Raw genomic sequence first — 13,821 nt, 5'->3', positions numbered from 1 at the left:
CTCCGATAAGAAGCACGGTCGCCCCTACTACCTGTTGGAATCAAAGTAGGGACCTTCATGAAGACGGCAGAGGGGGCAGTCCGCCTTCCGTGCCCAGACAGTGATGAAGCGCCCATGCTGGGAGGATGAAAAGCGGGTTTATTTAACGGTAAACTTTGTGTGAAGAAGCGTAAAGCGATGCCTTTTCAGGAACCAAACAACAGGACTGTCAAGTTCTTTCACCTTGTACAATTCCTCTTCGTTGGTGGACGTATTTGATATTGTTCTTCGCAGCCGTCCACATGCATGGTCTGGTCTCTCCAATCAATGGTCGGCCGAGTTCGTTCTGAGCCTAGTCTTATTGAAGCACTGACAATAATTCATCTCTTGTGAGGCGAACAAAAGCGTAACGCCTGACTTCTCTTAGAGAAGTCCGTTTTAATCCTTCGAGAAAACATAACAAACTTGACAAAGAGGCCAATCAACAAATAATCGCAACATGCAAACAAACAGGCATGTGCAGAGAACAGTGCGAATTTTTGTTACGATGACAACAGTGACTGGAGACTAAGCTTGAGGCACTCAAGTTAAAGACTGTAGGACTTTCCCACTGTTTCTGTTTAACCGGAAAATGTAGATGAATCAGAGAGGCGCGAAATAATGATACAAATATAGAATAAAATTTTTGCCAAACGTGGATATGGGATGTAAAATACCGAACAAACAAATGAGAAAACGACTGTCCATCCACTACATTGGTATCGGCTGACCAAAATTATGCTTGCTGCAGGACGAGCATTACACACTCCTACATATTCTGTGCATTTATTCACCCGAACGAATAAATGCATCTTGGATCAGCTGATAAAAGTGTTGGATTGTTTTAGCGGGCTGAAAATGTCATTTGGAACCTTCACAAGTCACTGAAATAACCAAAAAATTTACGAACGGATGAAAGACATTTTCTTTCGATGTCAAAGTGGCACTTTATAACTGCGGAATCGACGTGACGGGCTTTCTAGTTTAAATAAAGGGCTGTGGGTGTCCGTTTTCAAGCTGCCTTGTCTTCTATTTACACAGAGGGGACACTTTTCACTCACAAAATAAAATTATTACCATCGAATATCGTTGACCTCGTGTTACACTGACGTTAACACGGTTCTTGAGAGGTTATTAGCAATTCAAATTATACTTTCACAGACAGATTTTTGTTTTAAATGTTTACTCTGATTCTATAATTCACTGGAAACTTCTAATATACTGAAAATTTCTGAAGGGAAGTTTTATTTTATCTACGTTCAGTCACTCTTGTTGACCCGTATGTTCTTTTTTTTCGCTGAACCACGTCGGAAAAAAACCCCGCTCCCGCTTAATCATAACCCAGTGTGTGTAGCATGTGTGCTTTTTTGTGTTTTCTTTTTGTGCAGCTGGATCAAGGTAACCGTGCAACACTAGTCGTTCACAAATTTACCTCGTCCTGGGAATCCAATTTTCGTACTGATTCGTTGCGATTACACGGCACACGCTCGACGGCGCAAGTCCTTTGTCAGTCTTTTCAATCCTTGTCAAGTCATGCTGTTGTCTTCATTGCTAGTCGCCAAAGGACGAGTTAAAGGGGGGTGCTTTCGAATCCACGGACTTATTGATTTCTCCAGGACGACATTTCTGAGGTGTAAGAAATGGAGATCATAGAGAGAGCCGGCTATATATGTATTTTCACCTTCGGAAGTCGTCTAGTAGTCGCATTCTGAGCAGAGATATCCTGACCAGCTGCATCATCACCGCATAGCTGCTACTAGTAGGCGCCCCCGTAGAAAAATAATAAATTTTAAATTACCATGAAAAGATTTTTGCTCATAATTAGCGGAAAGTGTGCTTTCATTGACACTTTTGATGCAAATGCTATCTATGAATGAATACAACATCGTCTTCTTCAATTTCCGTTTGAAATAGTCAGCGGAGTTTTCATCGCATGGGTTATAATAAATAAATTTATTCCGTGTAGTTCTCACTATTATGGCTCATATAATTGCCTAATGAAGCAAGTTATATGGCTCGCAAGATTTCTATTAGCTTTAATGTATGCAAAGAAATCTCGTTTATATTGTTCATTAGATCTGAAAAAATAATGTTGAACGCTCGCCACTGCTCTGAGTTGTTGACAGACGCGTGGTAAGGCAGAGGGCAAAGTATTCTAGTTGCAACGAAGAAGCGAATACCTGACGTGGTTGTGTGACTTCTGTGATTTTGCGATGGTGGTCTCTCAATCTCTTCAAAATACCTGAAAAGATCAAGCATCAGCTTAGTTCGGAGCCAATCGAAAGGTCGACCTTGTCTATTGAGGAGGGCACACAAGGAAAGCTTTCTTGAAACCTTAGCTGTTAAACGACACCCGCCCGCCTCACAGAGTAAGAGATTTTGTTCTCGTCTGTTGAGTGTTCGCCGCACACATTAGCGTCATGCTATACCATTCTTGTCAGTCATCAACTAGGGCACGCATGGACAACTTTCGGCTGTCTGTCCCTTATCGTACACCACTTTCCGACTTTCTTTTCTAAGAGGTATTCACACCCACAAGCGGCCCTGTAATCAAAGACAGTGACAGCAATATTGCGGACTGAAAAGAAACGCTATTACCGGTTTGTTTTTGCAAAACGAATTACAAATTACTAAGCTTTTTTCCTTTTCTTCTCTCCCGTCATTGTGCGTCTCTTGGGAAAATGTCCAACCACGGTTTGACAAATCGCCAGCACAAGGCAAAAACAAAATAATTCCGCCTCTCTTACTTTTATGAATTGAAATTTTATTCTCAGCTCGCATCGTAGTGTGCGTTCGACGTGAATAACAATGGCCTCTGCCCGTAGGCTGCTTTTCAATTGAGGGCTGTTTTACCATTCACTACGAGAAGGTGCACACGTGCACGTTTGGCGGTTCCATGGGGTTAGGACCATATCGCCAAAGCCTCAAACTAAAATGAAATGATTGAATTTCCACTTTCAAATGGGCCATCGTGACATGATGGTAGGGTGGCTTGCCCCGTCAGATTCATCTTTAATGTCAAACTACACAATGCCAAAAAGATGAGCGCATCAATTTTGAAATGAAAACCCGTGATTGAGAGCGGTTCCCCCCGGTGGGGCGAGATGACACAGCATCGCCATGGGAGAGATAACATACGGCCCAATGTCCCGCTGTGCCTCGCTAGATAAAGCAGAAAAACTATGAATATATTTGAAAATTGAGGAAGCGGCAATTAGTCGTAACCTTCCTAGTGTTTTCCCTGCTGATTGATTCTCATAAAATCTCGTAATTCTCCCAGTCTAGTCGAGATTCAGTTAGCCTCTCTTGAAAAGGTCACCGCTACTTATTATTGAAAGACGCACATATCGAGACACTGCCGATGGAGTGCTCTACAAGCCTACCTGAATAATCTCAACTAGATTTCAAGAGCTTTGTCTAGGATTTCTCTCACAAAACACATTTGCGCCTAATTAGTTTCAAATAATTTCAGGTCATAACACAGAATTACAAATAATCGGAGCAGGCATTCAGTGTTAATTAAGATGAAAATTCAATTAAACGAAGGATTTAATCATCATGGATTAAGGTGTTTATTCATAAAGTAATTTGACGAATTCATAACGTGTCATAGCGCAACGTCATTACAGATGTTGACACACATATCCATGTGGGGGTCACTTTGTTGTCATACTACTGTGAGGGATCTCATCAGTCAAGTCGGTAACTTCAGGGCCTCTGTGGCGTTGATGGCAGGGCGCTCTAATTCCGAGCTGACGGTTGCGTTCAGAAGAGCGTTTTCATGAATCCAATCTCAACTCAGAAGCGCACAGTGGAACTGAAGCCTGTGAGCGATTTTGAACAAAGACAGTTACTTTATCAATAATTAACTGATTCGACTTCTTGCTCTTTCTATTCAATTTTCCGTCACAGTTCACGAGAAAGGGTCAGAAAAGTATTGAACTAATTAAAATGTCATACCAACCAACCAACCAACCAACCAACCAACCAACCAATCGGCCAACCAGCCAGCCAACCAGCAAGCCAACCGAGTTAAGGGAAACCACGGAACCGGTTGAGTGGATTGTTCACACACGGAGTGCTTGTTTCCAATTAGCAACGAATGGTGGTTGTCTTGATTGATCAATTGATATCACTCGATTTTTTGACTTGACAGCAAACCCAAAGAGCATTTAATAGAATATTTAACAGTAATGAAAAAAATCCTTCTTTTTAGTATATCTTCCAAATAATATTCTGATTCGATAATTATCATGTGATTTGAGTTTACCGAAATATTTGTATAAAATATATTTCTTAAAGAAATAGAAATGAAAAAGATTACAGACAAAATATTCTGGACCGATCTTTAACTGTAAAATAATCTTTCCGAATCTCGACCTTCAAACCGGAATATACTTATTTTGATAGTGTAACATGCTAATGCTGTCAATTCGTCGCGTGTTGTACTTCAGAAAGTCACCCAGACTATGTGGGTGCAAGTACCCACACTGAAGTCACAGCAAAGATTATCGTCTAGATCTTCTATTGACCCGCAGCATTTTAAGATTTACACCCATGCTGTACAAATTCACAGATCGATCTTACAAGGAAACGAGTGCAAAGAAATTGACAAATCACAAACAACAATGTGGGACCGCTACGCCGGACTATTTCATACGGTTGATTTGCTGTTGACGCCGGGATGTGTTGTTGGGAAACGTGAAGTGGTAACGTTAACAACATATGATTGGGTGACCATCACAGAGTTACGAACGGAATCATCCAATCAGAAGTGGCAGTTTAAAAGTTTCTACACAATGGTACGCGGGGCCACCTGTTGGAGTAAGTACACGGCAACAAACAAAGCATACATGTGGTAGCTGGGGTTGATCTATTGGATGTGAAAAAAATAGTAATTTTTCCCTGAATCCAAAGTTTTTAGACCAAAAACCGTGAATTATCCTATAAATATCGATTTATGAATCGTTAATTTGGAGAAAAACAAGCATAAAATTGCATGTTTTGGTAATTCACTCTTTGTATAGTTCCTGAAATTTATGGCGGATATAGTTCCTGAAATTTATGGCGGATTAGCAATAACTGTGGATAGTCAAGTGTGCCTCTGATACCACACAAAATAATAATGTAATTAGAAATTGCATCACCCGATCGTAAACATGAATCAAGTTCAAATCAGAAAGAGGAAACATCAAGGTGTCTTTTGGATTTGACACAGGAAATTTGAATGTTAAACTTTAATTCGATGTGACCAACGTACATTAAATGTTTCCCGCTCTCCTTTGTTTTGGAAGGCAATGTGTATCCAATTATTAAATTCTACAGGGTCAATCCAAAGTTTTTAAAAGTTTTCTGGCAATTTAAAAAATATGAAATTCATCATTCTGCAAATGTTACACACGCTTTTCTGATAATTATTCGAACTTTACGTCACAGACCAGTCTGCTTGACTTCACAGAATTGATTTAGGTCAACCGGTCGTGCTTTCAAATTCCAACTATAGTAGAGTGGTTTGAAACGAGTGACATCATACAGAGACGTAAATTTATTCGTGCAGACATGAATCATATTTGGAGAAATAAGGGCTGAAAGTCAAATAGTCATTTATCAGTGTCAGTGCAGAAGGCCTTTCACAGTGACACTCTCAAAAATAGTTTGTTAGTTCATCCTTTTCGAGTGATCCAATATCCGTCTCTATCATATAGTGTACGGACTGACTTTCCCACTACTCGAGGCTGTGTCCTCGTTCTGTTGAGTGTTGTGCCCACGTTTCAACAAAGGCCTTCGGCTTTTACAGAAGCTAAAAAGTCATGTCGCTCAGCCCAAGTCATTCTTGTGCTGCGGAGCACATGTCACTGACAAATATGTCTGGCTAAAACCATTGTGACCACTCACCTGGGAATATATGAGGTCTCGGGGTCAGTTCAATAAACCCGCCTAGCTTCAATAAGATATTTACCAAGCCTGGAGGGCCCATAAAAATAGCACAGCCTAGGAAGCCAACACAGCTTGTGTTGTGGAACTTTATTGTCGTCCGAGTTTGTTTTCTGCAAAGTTATACAATGCAAGCTACCATTGGGCGACCACCATCCGGCCAATACCGGCATAATATATTGTTTATCTTAAGTGCTCTCAAACCTTTAGAAATTTGACGCCATAAATTGTACAAAATTAGCGCCGAAATGAGTTTTACGTGTCGGTAATGATAGTGAGATTTTCTGGGGGAGGGGTGGGGGAGCTGTAAACTGGAATTTCGCTTGTGTCAATGTTATGCGCGTCGACTTTAATGGGCGAAAAAAATGAATTTGGATAACCGCGATTCTATAAAATCAAATATTCATGAACAGTAGTCGCTCGTCGGGAATACAAAGCGGGCATAGAGACTTTCGGCCTGTTCTATAAAGATATTTAAACTGGCAATCAATTGTACGAAACACTAATAAGGAAGGGCGCAACGATCGAAACGAAAACGAGTATACTGTGTGTCACGGGACGACATCTCCCAAGCTTATAGAGCAGCGAGAACATCAATGGCAAGGGAGTCAGAGGGCATAGCTTTTGCTGATATGAGAGGGCTATCGTGATCAAAGCTTGCAAGTGTGCGAGCAAACACAGAAACTACCCTGCCTGCTTCTTCTCTGCACCTGTCTATATTTACACAAAGAAATAGTAGCTGGCCCGCTGCAGAGTAGACTAACCTAACCGCCACAAAGGCGACGAAATACCGATTTTTTTAAACCCTGTACTCCCATTATCATTATTGATTGTAGAGGTGGAAGGGGGTTTTGTATTGTGACCATGTCAAGTCCTGATGGTTTTCCATTGATGGCGATTACCAGTTTCTTGGAGAGGGAAAAGCTGTTCATCATCGTAGTAAATAAATGATCCACAATGTTATGAATAACATTCAAATACACATTGTAATGGATACACCAACACTGCCGATTCATGCAGAAAGAGCACAATTTACACAGAAAAGTCTTTTGTTGTATCCCTTTAAGCCCTAGGATTTTTCCTGGCTTCCTTCACAATTCCCAAGCTCCGATCGGAATATGGAGGCGTGTATACTTAAATAGCGTCGCTTGATTTTGTTGTTTTGTTTTTATCATTTCGGGTGGATGTGGGTTTTTTTGTGTGACCTCTCGTATATCACCATCGCATGACATTAAAATACAATTTTTGATGGAATTATTAACTTTAGCCTCAGCGACAAGGCTATAAATTGGCGCGCAAATTACCGTCATATCAGTGCCTGCATTTCGTCGTCGTTAGGTTGGCAAAACAAGGTCATGTGATTGCGAGTGTGGTTATTATCCTACCAGACTGAGGGCGGAAGTGGAATTTGACGAATAATAGGGGCCTTCTAACGAATGTGACTTCTGAGCATCGACCTACGGATACATTAAAAAAAATCCGTGGCGTCTTTGAATCTATCGTCAGACTGTTTCGTTCAGTCCTCAAAAAATGTAAACAATAACCACGTATAGAATAGGTATAGAGGTCTCCAAAACACGTGTTTTGTCTTTTACCAACAAGACGCCTTTGTTGTTGATATCGAACGATTGTTTTCACCATTCACATTTCATGATGATATCTCACACCAAGGATGGCTACTGCAGTCAAGACGATGAAAAGTTTCAATCAATGTCTTGAATCATGTGTAGTGTCATTAACACGCGTATATTTGTGAAATCATTTGCCATTGTTTATAAGGACATAACTCTGGATTCCATCAAACGACGATCAAAACGGGTTTTTGGGACACACTTATGAGGGGAAATAAATCATCTTTTAGAACACACGACGCCGCAAAACTCCAGCTGGGGAGTCTGTTTCCAACATAACCCAAATTATTCGTGACAAAGATTCCCCGACGATCGATCTTGTTGAATTTCATGGAATAGACATTGATTATACTGTTACAATTGTTATTCCTCTCACAACAATACGGCGGCATCCAGTTACAAGGACAAAATACACGAGATGAAGATGTACCAAGGCTGAGGAAACGCATGAGGAACTCACAAATTATTTTCTGTACGCATTACATGTATGATAGACGATAAAAAGCGACCACGCGGCACAGTGCCGCTCGCTGGAAATTCGAAGCCTGATTTAACATTAAATAAATCTATTAAAACGAATCCAAATAAAATTCGTTTACGGCAGCCCCGTCAAATTATGATTTATTATATTAAATAATTAATGTGCTTTATATGTTTAAGGCAGATGAATAGAATTTACGAAAAACATGAAATTATAAATCAGTTGAAAGTTCACTCAAGCGGGACCTTGTTTTAACAACTGTTAAGTGCGCCGTATATATAACTATCTCGACATAGTGACACTCGGTACCAAGTTAAGGTTTTATAGATTAAATGAGTACGCAACCTGTTAGTTTAATTCAAACATTACACAAAGTTAATATGGTATTTGACCGTGTCAGTATCAATGTCATACCCTTGTGGCATTTTCAGTCATTTTCCGCGTCCAATAACGCCGCGATTCAATTATGTGGTGTCTTGCAGAACGTTTATCTGACATCAATCTGACAGATTTCGAGTATATCTGAATCGGCGCTCTTCTCAGAGTACATCATAAACAGAAGTCTTCAGTGTTTCTGTGGAAGCGGATCAGCTACACAGTGACTAGCGTGTTAGCCAGAGCGTCAAGGGTGTCGTTTTGTAACCTTATCGTCTTGGACAACTCTGTTCAACAAGCCCCACTTCTGGCAGCTGATTGCCAACCATTTTATCGCCGAGGTCAAGCAAGGGGTCACAGGCATAGGCAGAATCATGCTTTTTGTTGGTTAAATATTGATGAAACTTTGCCACGCAGAAACTGCTTAATGTCTGGCTGCGGAAATTTATGTGACTTGCACATAAATTACAGCGTTTGTCACGGATTAGTGTAAATCACCAGGAATGGTATGCCGCGTGTAAAGTATGGGCAACATTCGTTCCATCAGACTCCGGTTATAGTGCACTGCAAACAAACAGAGACCATACTCACTCACTGTAAGAGAAGTCGATCACAAAAGAAAATTGTCCAGAAATCCATCTGTAAAAGAAAAGCTATGTTGAGGGTCATCTTGAGCGTGGGACTATTCTCAGTAAATGCGACACCCGCTCATCTATTTTGTGTTTTGTACATTTCATTCTAGCTAATTATTTATCGTTAAAGATCGATTTAAAAAAAAGGAAAAAAATAATGTAAAATGACATCGTTTTAACGGTATATTTGCTTAGTTGGCCGCCGATGTATCCGTAGAGTAGTAATTTTTTATTTTGTTTCCGTTATTTAATCAAATTTTGACTGAGCAAAAACTATTAACGAAACTCAAAATAGATGAGCGTGTGTTTGTTTCATTCATGGGCTGGGTCTTAAGTGCACCTACAATATTACTGTAGTAATAAACGATATCTTATCTATGGATATTTTCTGAAAGATTCACAGATCACCAGAAATCACTTCACTTCACTTTCCCGTATCGCGTGTTGTGTTCTGTACTTAAACTGTGGATTTTGTTAGATTTGTTGTAAACGTATATCGGTAGTAGTCACTGAACTTATGTTTAGCCAAAACTTTACCGTAATTCGACTGAGAGAGTGTAAAAAGACGTGTAATGCTGTACTCAAGAATGCATGAATTTCAATACAATTAAGGAAAACAAACGCTTTCGTACACAAAGTAGTGAAAGCTTAGAATGGTTGAAGAAAGTTATGGAGAAAATCAAAATGTTGTGACGGAAAGGGACGAAGGCGGGAACTTTTGCTAGGGTTGATTCTCAATTCTTCTCGACAAACTTTAAATCTAAAGGTAACTTTGGGGAACTTTTATCATTCGCTCTCGCGGCCTCTTTTGTGAATTGGTAATCTTTGAGACGAAGTTTGAAAAACTTTGAACGAAAATGTTGACCACAATTAACCACGATTGTCAACGCACTTATACCACTCACTAGTACATGGATAGATAGATAGATAGATAGATAGATAGATAGATAGATAGATAGATAGATAGATAGATTCATTCATTCATTCATTCATTCATTCATTCATTCATTCATTCATTCATTCATTCATTCATTCATTCATTCATTCATTCATTCATTCATTCATTCTATGTCACCTCAAACGAACTTTTTCTCCTGGATGCATTTACCAATGTTTCGCTACAAGGAATTTTAATGGAAACCCTTCCCACGAAAGTAAGACTTGTCTACGGCATAGTTATACTCTTGCTTGTTGCAAACCTTGGAAAAGGTGTGTAACGAAACTTTTACGTGACAGAGAACACCAAAAGACAGATGTGAACAATTCAACACTTAGAAATCTGCAAAGTGTTCGTTTCGTCACAAGATATAACTTTCGACCGTTTGACCGTTTGAAACAGACGCAACCATTCCCGGTGCAATGCAAGCCTGTACAGTGCCATTGTCATGTCAACACAGACCACCGAGTAATATCAATGAACGAAACGTCAGAAGCCGACTCATCTCCCTCGAACAATGAGTTTTTCGCCTGTCTGACAGTTCAGACTTGAGAGGACTCAGCCGAATGAATTCATCAGCGTCTATGAGCAACAAATGATTAGTCGCTATTGAAACACGAGCACCTTATAGGTGTATTAAGAACTCTATATATGTATATTTATTGATATGGACGTTTACTGCAGACGCCCATATGGCAGGCAATATAAACGCTCGGCAATATATTTATTAAAAACACAAAAAAAGACGTCGAGGCGATGGAGACAGTATGAGTGATCACACGGCATATGAGTAAGTCAGCATTACTCTGACAGGGAAGACGAAGCGAACATCAAGGCCCCCCTGCGGCGTTGATGAAAACACAGGTAGTCTCGATTATTAGTTTGAAGTCCAGTAAGTGGCTTGTCTCGGATTCAGCAGGTGTTTGCACGATTGATGATATCAACAGAAGAGCAATGTTGGCTCTGCCAGAAGAGGCTGTACTCGAACACCCTCGCCAATGTCACGAGTCTTCATTAAATTCCAAGAGCTTTATAACGTCTTTCTCGCAGATCCTCTTCAGCCTAACTTCTCCCTACAACTCGAGCCAATTACTCGGACGTCCTTTAGTGGGCAAAAAATATCTTCTCTGGATGTGCAAGGAAATGAGGTTTCTTCGCTTCTTTTAACGAGGGCGGACAGAAATTCTGCCTGGCTTTGTGCTCGGCGCTGGCGTATTGAGCAAGCAATTTCGCTCGCTTTAACCCCATGCAGCGAACGACAAATTTGTCTCCTGCAAGTGGAAATTGGAAATACTGTTGCAGGCAATAACTGGGCATCTTAATCACCTCACGAACAGAATCTTTTATTTGTTACATGTTAATAAAATGACTGAGTCGGGGTTTTGCCTCGCTTAGCCTAATTCGAATGTATTAGCTGTAGTGTATTGGGGCTTTGCATCAAACCGATAGACCGGCGAATTTGCTCATTAACCCCGCCAACATAGACACCCATCCCACGTGTAGAATAGGGTCAAAATTGTATTCATCAAACTGACAAAGGTAAATAACTCCATTCCAATAATAAGATATTATCGTATCTGTGCAGCGTTTGCGCAGAGTGAAAAGATCTCCGTGGGAACCCCTGTCAGAAGAGTAAAATTCACATTTTTGACATGGCAGTGTAATCTCGCACGAATTCAATGGTTTCTGGCGCAAAAATAATAGCTAGGGGCGAACTAGATGACTGAAGTGGCTAGCGACATTAGACGGTACGGAAATCTCCCCTTCGCTCGAAGGCGTTCAATATTCGGAGTCGGAAACTCCGGCTTAAATATCCACGTTTTCCGCTCCATATCGTTTTCTCCTTTTTCGTCGTTTCCCGCCTCTGTATTTTAATGAGTTTCCCGTGTGCATCGACTTAGAGCGTGAAAATGCTTTATTGACAGACTTGAAACGGTGAAGACCAATGCCGGCGACCCACAGCCCCCTTCACACGCGTGAAAACCAAAAATATCGCAGTCTACTGTTAATGATATCAGTATCAACAAGTTTATGTTAAGCAGACTCCTTGAAATGTACACTCGAAATTATATTTTAGCGACAAGTGCTGTACACTGTACTGTGTAAATTTATGTTCATTTCGCTGTCGATGATTCTCATTGATATGCGCGGGGAAACTCGCTAAATTATCCTAATTAAAGCCAAGCATTTGTCGAGGCTGTAGATTGTGTTTCAATCGATTGACAGGAGATACCCTGAATAAGGCAGTGTTGTACGTGCTCCGCTTATTGTTTTCCCGATGGCGTTTATTTTCTCACAGGATAAGATAATCCTGCGAGAGTCATTGTTGTTTTTGAGTCCGCTGAAACCGAGAAAAGAGAATGCTTAAGACGCACTGCGGTGTCATCGGTCGGCGAATTGATCGCATTTAGTGGAGGCACGTGCAACGGAGAGGGCTACAAAAATACAGCATCCAGGGCGAAGTCGGCAAACAAAATCAGTCGGAAATGAAACCCATTTAAAGAGATTTGCATGTGTATAAGTAGCCCTCACTAAATAAGTCATCAATAGCACACTTTTGATAGCTTGCCTCCGATTACATTCAAAGCGAGAAATAATACCAATTTTCCAAATCCTGGACGAAATGGAACGCCATGCGGTGAGTGGGAAATGAGCATCAATTAAGCCCAAAATATACCCTCTGCTCGCCATCGGAAAATTGAATGCCTCGGTCGTTCACTAGCGTCCCCGTCGTGAGCAAGCGTTTTACGCTCACTTAGACGACAATGTTTCATGCGCGTGGGCTCACCTTAATCAATGACAACTCTAATAATTCGGGTTTCCTACAAGATTCCTGTCAAATTCGCCCCTCATGGAAATGAGCAAACAACAGTGGATGTGATAATTAGGTGATTTTTCATTCTGATCTCTGTACGACTACCTGGTTAACTTAAACGTATACTTAATTTAAACGTGTCTCTTTCCTCCTATTAACGGGGTAAATCCCTTCTACAAGTAACATTGAACAAACAGTACAAGGTGAGGTTTTACATTTCAATCAGAGACAATAATTACTTGCTACCCTACCACTGAATTAGAAAAAAATGCGAAATAATCAAAATGACAAACAGAAGTGTAGAAAGATTAGGCACAGCCTGTGGGCTTGTTCTTCTAAACTAAAACGATTGTAGAGGTCGTCATGGCCACAAATAGGTAAACACGAAAACAAGGCAGAAGTGAGTTTGAATTTCTCTCGGATCCACATGCAGAGTGATGTGCAATATCGAGCTGCATATCCGAAAATACGCAGAAGTCTTTCCAAAAGGTCGTAGTTTGGAAAACATACCAACATATTCGGTCAGGTTATCGAGTGATTGGGTTCAATTTACCGTGCCCTTCCTCTACAGTATTGCCATTCTGTGCATGGCGGTTCGATAAGGACACACTAGGTTTCATCATGATTTATTTGTGAAGTCTACCAGATAAGGCAGATTCATTGAGCCCTCACACTTGACAGGACAAAGATTATATAGTTGCAAGCAAATATTAAGTTGGGACTTGCTACCGTTTGTGTGTGTTTGCAGTGCCTTTAAAGCTTATGCGAGTTCAAGGCTTGGGTCAAGTTGAACGCATTTTGGTACTTTACAGTTTGAGTGTTTGCCTTCTGTAGTGTGCCGAAATTGGTGTATATCGTTACCGTTTTATTTGTGATAGTGTTGTGAAAGAAACGACGCTTGGTCAATCGTTTAACTTTTGAAAGAAAAAAGTTATGTAAATAGAGATAATTTAAGTGAATACATTTTAGCGTGTATGTATTTCTACTTGACCATCATA

The sequence above is a fragment of the Ptychodera flava genome, chromosome 14 (genome assembly GCF_041260155.1).
Source record: "Ptychodera flava strain L36383 chromosome 14, AS_Pfla_20210202, whole genome shotgun sequence".
In the NCBI taxonomy this organism is placed as follows: Eukaryota; Metazoa; Hemichordata; class Enteropneusta; family Ptychoderidae; genus Ptychodera; species Ptychodera flava.
The sequence above is the reverse complement of the archived record's forward strand: the minus strand, read 5'-3'. Positions refer to the sequence as shown.